The sequence below is a fragment of the Octopus sinensis genome, linkage group LG24 (assembly GCF_006345805.1).
Source record: "Octopus sinensis linkage group LG24, ASM634580v1, whole genome shotgun sequence".
Lineage (NCBI taxonomy): Eukaryota > Metazoa > Mollusca > Cephalopoda > Octopoda > Octopodidae > Octopus > Octopus sinensis.
This window is the reverse complement of record NC_043020.1, coordinates 14,886,328-14,895,583: the sequence shown is the minus strand read 5'-3', so window position 1 is coordinate 14,895,583 and position 9,256 is coordinate 14,886,328. Positions and strand designations below refer to the sequence as shown.

The following is a 9,256-nucleotide window of genomic DNA, read 5'->3' as shown; positions in this document are numbered from 1 at the left end:
GGAATTTGAAAGAGCAAGGATCTTTTCTGTTTGGCTGCCACTCTTCAATTTCCTCAATTTCTGTTCTAATTGATTTCATATTTGGTGTAATGATATAATTTTGTATGCTAATCATTTACATAAAACTCATTTCACCATAAATCAATAAAAAGAGAGTTAATAGCTTTTAAAGTTTGCAAATTTGGGGTAATTTTAGCCAATGGTATACCACAGACACATTCATACCTGTTTCCATAGTAACAAATCAAGCATGCGAACTCTTTAGTCTGCGAGAAAGCACATGATGACAAATATATTCATTGAGGTAGTCATGATGAGATGTGCTAAAAATAACAGTTAAATAGACCTTAAATCACATGCCAGAAGAAATGTCGCTATGCATTTTGTCCAATGTGTAAACAATCTCCCAACTCAATCACATTAGAGATGATGATGATGATAATAATAATAATAATGATAGCGAAAGGGGCTGATTGCTACCTAACTCAGATACCAGGACCCCCAAAATGGCAGAAATTCAAAAGATAGTGCTCATGGGAACTGTTCATATCCTACGCAAAATACTCTCTACGTAATCTCCAGGTTTAAAACAAACTTTTGTTTTTTCAATTTATTTATTAGACATTCACTAGTACAACACCAAAAAAAACCCCAAATATATGGCACACTAGGCATAACAACAATGTGAACTTCCAACCTGTTGTCTCTTGAGGTCTCTGGGTGAGACTTGGAGCCAACTTGCACAAACATAAAGCAAAAGTCAAACATAGAAGAATAATAATAATAATAATAATAATAATAATAATAATAATAATAATAATAATGAAATTATTGTGTACAGTGCACAAGTGCACCACAACTTGTCAACTAACAACTGATGCCGGCAGTTTGTTCCATACTTCAGCAACTCTTAGTGTGAAAAAATGTTTCTAAAAGTCATGGCAGCTGTGCTGTTTTCTGACTTTGTAAACATGTCCATGGGTGTTAGACAGGTGGAGTTTGAAAAGGTGTTCAGAGTTATTGTTAGTAAGATGGTTAATAATTTTATGGGTGTCTGCCAAGTCAGCTACCAGGCATTGGAGTTTCAATGTATCCATGCCCAGGGACGTAAGGCATTCAGAATATGGCAAATGCCTGATGGAGGGCATTCAGAATATGGCAAATATGGCTATAGTAGTGGGACTGAACCCAGAACCATGTGGTTGGTAAGCAAGCTACTTACCACACAGCCACTCCATGTTTTCTTCACATTTTGATTTGTATTTCAATGTGTTTTTGCATTATATATTTATTATATACATACATGTTAAATATTGTATAATTGCTTTTCTTTATTGAAGTAAAATAAGGATGTTGCATATCTTAAGTATGGGAAAATGGGGTTATGAGGTGTCAGAAACCTTGGATACTACTGTTCTAGATATAAAGGCTGGAAAGAAGAGAATGGCGATCTCTTCAGTTTGGCTACCAATTTTCAAAAATTCAGATTTATGCACTACAAAAAAACCCTCATAACTTTTTTTTATTTTTTGGAGTTTTTCAGAAAATTTTTGTGAATTTGTATTCAACACACAGGAATTCATGCGACTATTCAAAAGTAAAATGCAAACTTTTTTAGTGCATGATTTAAGGTTTATTTGGTTGTTATTTTTAGTACATCTGACGACCACTTCAATAAGTGAAATATATTTGTCAATACATGCTTTCTCACAGACAAAACAATTCTCGTGCTTGGCTTGTTACTATGGAAACTGACATGAATGTGTCTGTGGCTTATGATTGGCTAAAATTACCCAACATTTGCAAACGTTAAAAGCTAATAACTCTATTCATTGATTTATTATGAGAATGAATTTCAAAGTAGTGATTAGCATATAAAACCATATCATTACAGCGAATATGAAATCAATTCGAGCAGCTGAACAGAAATGATCCAAAAATGGTTACTGGTGACATGATATTAACCATGTATACTCATCCTCATCATCATCATCATCGTTTAACATCCGCTTTCCATGCTAGCATGGGTTGGACGATTTTGACAGGGCTGGCGAACCAGATGGCTGCACCAGGCTCCAATCTTGATTTGGCAGAGTTTCTACAGCTGGATGCCCTTCCTAACACCAACCACTCCGAGAGTGTAGGGGGTGATTTTTACATGCCACCGGCATGTGGGCCAGTCAGGCGGTACTGGCAATGACCTCGCTCGAATCATTTTACACATGCCACCGGCACAGGTGCCAGTGAAGCGATGTTGGTAACGATCACGCTCGAATGGTGCCCTTTTACGTGCCACTGGCACGGAAGCCAGTTGGCTGCTCTGGCAACAATCATGCTCGGATGGTGCTCTTGGCACCCTACTACCACAGGCATAAGTGCCAGTAAGGCGATGCTGGTAACGATCATACTCGAATAGCCGCTCTGTCAACGATCACACTCGTATGGTGCTCTCTGCACCCAGCTAGCATGGATGCCAGTCATTGAATTGATTTCGATTTCACTTGCTTCAACAAGTCTTTGCAAGCAGAGTTTAGTGACCAAAGACAGAAAAGGTATGCATAGGTGGGCTGGTTACGCTCCCGGTATAGGCCACAGGTTATGGTCTTGCCAAATGAGACCAAACAACTTGACAGAGATGAATAAGATTAAACACCTCAAGGAATACATATTTCACGAGATATTCTGAATGGGTCAATGTTTTGTTTTCAACTCATGGTCGTAAGGTCATGAGTTTGATTTCTGGCGGTGTGCTGTGTTCTTCAGAAAAACACTCTATTTCATGTTGCTCCAGTTCACTCAGCTGACAAAAATGAGTTGTACCTGGTGATTCAAAGGATTGGCTTTGATACATTCTGTTTCACTCTGAATCTTCCTGAAAATTATGTTAAAGGTGTCTGTGTCTATGGAGTGCTCAACCACTTGCATGTTAATTTCAAGAGTAGACTGTTCCATTGATCGGATCAACTGGAACCTTCGTTGTCATAACCAACAGAGTATCAGAACCATTGGACTGGCTGAATATAATCCTGATTATTTTACTCTGTCTAAAAATGGGAAGAACTCAGCTCATGATAATCTAATCCCTCCATCTCAGTTTTCCTTTTTGCTACCCTCATACTTGTCTCTGAGTCAATTCCCAAGAGTAAATGGATTGAGCTGTTCAATTCCAGTGTAGTCAGTCCTCAGAATTCTCAGGTCAAAAACCTTAGCAAAAGAACTCTCTCTACACTTAACATAAATTCCATTTTATCCAATCTAGCAACGTATCAAAGACTGGCAGGAAACATCCTGATGGTATATTTCTCTTTTCTCTTTTACTTGTTTCAGTCATTTGACTGCGGCCATGCTGGAGCACCGCCTTTTAGTCGAGCAAATCGACCCCAGGACTTATTCTTTGTAAGCCAAGTACTTATCCTATCAGTCTCTTTTGCCCAACTGCTAAGTTACGGGGATGTAAACACACCAGCATCGGTTGCCAAGCGATGTTGGGGAGACAAACACAGACACACAAACACACACATATACATATATATATATATATATATATATATGACGGGCTTCTTTCAGTTTCTGTCTACCAAATCCACTCACAAGGCATTGGTCGGCCCGAGGCTATAGTAGAAGACACTTGCCCAAGGTGCCACGCAGTGGGACTGAACCAGGTACTGTGTGGTTGGTAAGCAAGCTACTAACCACACAGCCACTCCTGCGCCTATATTGTTTTTTTTTCCATATAAAAACTGCAGAATCATTGTGTGGAACTTCATCACAACACCCACACCTTCAGCACTCTGGCTGCCTCCTCCCTCAACAATTCCTGTGAAGACAGCAGAGGATGTAGAGAAGATATTTCAAAACTATGTGGAATGCTAGGTGGTTGCAGAATGTATAGATACAATGAAACCGAAGAGCTCAAATATCTTCATATCCATCAAGGAGATAGGAAGTTTGATTCAATGTGAGATGAGAAAGCTCCAACCTATTTCATATATATTTCAAGCCATCAGTTGATATTCTACAGTAAACAGTGTTATAATAGAGTATGTGTTTCTCAACCAGGGTCCATATAACATTTTTGAGGGTCTATGCAACAAAACAGAAAATTGAGGATCCCCAATGCTATTTTTAAGGGCGCATGAAAAAATTTTGTTTTAGATGTATGTAGTGGTGAGTATTGCACGAAACAGCTAGGGTTCTTTCTCTAACATTTTACATAGTTCAACCTACACAAGTTAATGTGTGAAAAACAAAATAGGAATTTTGAAAAACGTTTCTCTAAAACTAGTTTTTAAATATTGAATGGCTATGTGGGGTCAAGGCGGCAAGCTGGCAGAAATGTTAGCATGCTGGGCGAAATGCGTAGCCGTATTTCGTCTGCCGTTACATTCTGAGTTCAAATTCCGCCGAGGTCGACTTTGCCTTTCAACCTTTCGGGGTCGATAAATTAAGTACCAGTTACGCACTGGGGTCGATATAATCGACTTAGTCCGTTTGTCTGTCCTTGTTTGTCCTCTCTGTATTTAGCCCCTTGTGGGTAGTAAAGAAATATATGTGGGGACCAGAATAAAATAATAATCAAAGGGGTCCATAGATAAAAAATGGTTGAGAATCCATTATAGGGAATCTTAAAGCGGTGAGCTGGCAAAATCATTAGCAAACCAGTCAAAATGCTTAGCAGCATTTCTTCCATTTTATCTTTATCTTTATCTTTTACTTGTTTCAGTCATTTGACTGCGGCCATGCTGGAGCACCGCCTTTAGTCGAGCAAATCGACCCCGGGACTTATTCTTTGTAAGCCCAGTACTTATACTATCGGTTTCTTTTTGCCGAACTGCTAAGTGACGGGGACGTAAACACACCAGCATCGGTTGTCAAGCAATGCTAGGGGGACAAACACAGACACACAAATACACACATACATATATATATATATACGACAGGCTTCTTTCAGTTTCTGCCTACCAAATCCACTCACAAGGCATTGGTTGGCCCGGGGCTATAGCAGAAGACACTTGCCCAAGGTGCCACGCAGTGGGACTGAACCCGGAACCATGTGGTTGGTTAGCAAGCTACTTACCACACAGCCACTCCTGCGCCCATCTTTACATTCAGGGTTCAAGTTCTACTGAAGTCGACTTTGCCTTTCATCCTTTTGGGGGCCAATAAATTGAGTACCAGTGAAAGACTGGGGTTGATGTAATCAATGGCTGTGTGGTTAGAAGCTGACTTCCTAACCCCAGAGTTCTGGGTTCAGTGCTACTGCATGGCACCTAAGGCAAGTACTTTCCACTACAGCCTCAGGCAGACCAAAGCTTTGAGAGTGGATTTGGTAAACGGAAACTGAAAGAAGCCCATCGAATACATATGTATGTGTGTCTGTGTTTGTCCCCCACCACCACCACCACCACCACCACTCAACAACCGCTGGCGATATGTTTACGTACCTACCCCACAACTTAGCAGTGCGGCAAAAGAGACCAATAGAAAAAATACCTGGCTCAAAAATAGGTACTGGAGATGGTTCATCAACTAGAAATCCTTCAAGGCGGTGCCCCAGCACGGCCACAGTCTAAACTTTGAGAAAGCGTGGAAATTTTAGGATTTATGGGTAGAGGAGGGAATTAAGAAAAATTTTTTTCTCTGTTTTTGTCTAATAGTATGAATTCGCAAAAATTTTCTGACACTTCCAAAAAATAAAGAAGTAATAAACCAGAATTCCGCCAAATTAATAACACCAGTAATTCCAACAATAAGATATTCACTGCCAATTTATTTCTAAAACTTAAAGTTTGCATGATAAACGAACAAAACAGCAAGTTCTAAAATCTCTTAACGATTTAAGTAGCAACAATACTAGACAGTAACATTTTTTAAACACTACATGGCAGTTCTATAAAGGATTATGTTACATTTTAACCCCAGAAAAACGTCTTTTCCAGCTGGTTAACAGCACACAGCCTATGTCCGATATACTGTGAGTAAGGAAGCGAATCACGGATCTTTTCGGTTTGAACGGCAGTTTTTAACATAATTTCTAGGTAACTAAAAAATTTTAAATTTCGTATACTGGTAGAATGTGTTTATAAAACATCTTTTTCTCTTGGCTTTATTGAGAAAATTCTATAGTTTGTAAGATATTTGTAGTTTTTTTTTCTTCAATTTCTGCAATTTCAACCAATCACTGACGTCTATTGAGGTAAAAAAACATCCTGTGCATAAAGAATATGTCCCTCGTTTAAAAAGCAGATTGGGTTTATTTACATTTGTGAAGAAAAAAGATACCCTTCCTCCACCCCTAACTAACCCTAACCCTAAAACAGATTGAAATGTAATAGATCGATACTAGGGTCATAATTCTAGGTGACAATTTCATATGACACCGCTAGAAAAAACTGCCGTTTAAACCGAAAAGATCCCGAATCACTCCCTTCCAGCTTGACAGAACCAGTACTCGACCCCAGGGTTTAAAAAAAAATTCTCTCTCTCTCTCTCTCAATAGTTTCGTTTTCAGTTCCGTTTCCTCTGTTTTAACTTTTGGTTTCCGGTTTTGCGTACCTGATGGCAACAACAACAATTGATTTTATGTAAGATTCGTTATTCTTATCTAAAAAAAATATACTGTTTTTTTCTTTCCTCGCTTAAATATCGTAAAATTATCGGCGATCTTTCGTTTGTAGTAGCACGTTTCCGTCAATTTCCGTAAAAAAAATTTTCTTTTTACATATGGGCTTGCGGGAACTTTTGAAGTAACGAGAGCGAAAGAGACTAAGGGAAAGCGATTGTATGACGAGGGAAGTTCTTTTGAAGTTACCGTCCAGGGGAAGCATTGATGTACATGTGTGTGTGTGTGTTTGATGGGGTGTAGGAGACACACAGTATGTTGTGTAAGTGAAGTGCTTCTGTTAGTGTGTGTGAAGAGACAGAGTAATGTGTGAAAGAAAGAGATAACTGAAATTTTTTACTCGGTGTATGTGTATATGTATGTATATTACTTCAAAAGTTCCCGCAAGCCCATATGTAAAAAACAAATTTTTTTTTACGGAAATCGACGGAAAGGTCTACTAGAGACGAAAGATCGCCAATATTCTTTATATTATGGATGTTTCACCCAATAACTGGTAAAAAAGCAGAAATTTCAATTTCAACATCCACGTTTCGTTTATTCTCTCTTTGTGTGCTCTGTCTCTCCCTCTTCCCTCTCATACACGTGCGCGCATAAGACCTTTTCTCTTGCAATCAGCCTACAACAGCTGTTGTCCTCGTTTTATCAGAAGCCACTTGTAAACATTTCTTCGTTATAATGTAGTCCTAGAAAAAGACAGGAGTGTCACGACTAAAATACCCTTGATCAAAGCTCTGTTCAGACAGGTTTGACCTGGTGTTAAAACAACAGTAAGTAAACACGAGCAAACGAAGAAGCCTGTAGTGATCGTTCCCCCTTTTAGAAATAGCAACTAAAATCCTTCTAATCATACGCTTTCGTATTAGAAATGGAAAAATATTGGTATTGTATTATGTAAGTCTAAGTACTGCGAAGAAAACGTATTTGATTATATGTGTTTCTTTATTACCCATATGGGGCTAAACATAGAGGGGACAAACAAGGACAGACAAACGAATTAAGTCGACTACATCGACCCCAGTGCGTAACTGGTACTTAATTTATCGACCTCGAAAGGATGAAAGGCAAAGTCGACCTCGGCGGAATTTGAACCCAGAATGTAGCAGACGAAATACGTATTTCTTTATTACCCACAAGGGGCTAAACACAGAGGGGACAAACAAGGACAGACATAGGTATTAAGTCGATTACATCGACCCCAGTGCCTAACTGGTACTTAATTTATCGACCTCGAAAGGATGAAAGGCAAAGTCGACTACAGCGGAATTTGAACCCAGAATGTAGCAGACGAAATACGGCTGCGCATTTCGTCCGGCGTGCTAACGTTTCTGCCAGCTCGCTGCCTTTTTTGTATTATATGTCCGTTAAATCAGAGACGATATTGTTCTAAATGTAAATAAAACGCGAAAGAGAGAGAGAGAGAGAGAGACTTTAACCAACGAAAGCAAACGACTAGTTTTCTATTTCGGAGTTTGTCGAGTCCCTTGATCTGAGAGCATGTGATGAAACTAAAAATAATTACGTCATGGAAGAGCCAGTTTGGTCATAAAATAAACAATGCATAAAATTGTTATATTTACTTTTCGTAGCACAGTCTATTATGAAATATCAGACAGCTTCGTCGAACTTCTGCCAATAGGTGACTGACACAATTCCATTGCAGCTTTTTGGTGATTCCATTATCTTGTCATCTCCTGAAATGGTCAATATGTTCTGTTACAGAGGACCGACCCTTGCGCTGGACAAGAAACAGATTGATTAATGAATTTGTAAGTCGTATTATGTTAACATGCTGAAATATTGGTTTCAAATATTGGCAGGTCAGCAATTTTGGCGGAGGGGACCAAAGTCATGGCCACAAAAGACAAACGGGTAGAGGGAGAAAGAAGGGATCTTTTCCTTTTGAACGGCACTTTTCAACACAATTTCCAGTTAACTAAACACTTTTAAACTTCGTATACTAGTAGAATGTGTTATTAAAACATCATTTTTTCGTGGCTTTATTGAGAAAATTCTATATGTTGTAACATATTTCGTCTTTAACTTCGAGCATTTCGGCAATTTTAACCAATCGCTGACCTCCATTTAGGTAAATAACATTCTGTGCGTAATGAATATGCCCCTCCTTTAAGAAACAGATTGAGTTTATTTACATTTGTGAAGAAAAAAGATACCCTTCCCCCACCCCTAACCTTAACCCTAAATCTAAAATAGATTGAAATGCAATAGATCGATACTAGGGTTATAATTATGGGTGACAATTTCATACGACACCGCTACGGAAAATGGGATTTTTTTCTAGCGGTGTCAAATGAAAATGTCACCCATAATTATATGGCCCTAGTATCGATCTATTGCATTTTAATCTATTTTAGATTTAGGGTTAGAGTTAGGTTTAGTTAGGGGTGGGGGAAAGGTATCTTTTTTTCTTCACAAATGTAAATAAACTCAATCTGTTTCTTAAAGGAGGGACATATTCATTATGCACAGAATGTTATTTACCTAAATGGAGGTTAGCGATTGGTTAAAATTGCCGAAATGCTCGAAATTAAAGACGAAATATGTTACAACATATAAAATTTTCTCAATAAAGCCAAGAGAAAATGATGTTTTATAAACACATTCTACCAGTAT

The 9,256-nt window shown here is 38.5% G+C and overlaps 1 protein-coding gene across 1 annotated transcript in view; it reads left to right on the top strand.

Moving 5' to 3' along the window:
• The first annotated feature begins 6,389 nt into the window (after positions 1-6,389).
• Positions 6,390-9,256, top strand: part of LOC115224009 (phytanoyl-CoA dioxygenase domain-containing protein 1 homolog) — a 47,004-nt gene continuing 44,137 nt past the window's right edge. The window contains exon 1 of the mRNA XM_029794795.2: positions 6,390-6,584. The gene's annotated coding sequence lies outside the window, so the exon portion shown is untranslated. The remainder of the gene's footprint in view (positions 6,585-9,256) is intronic.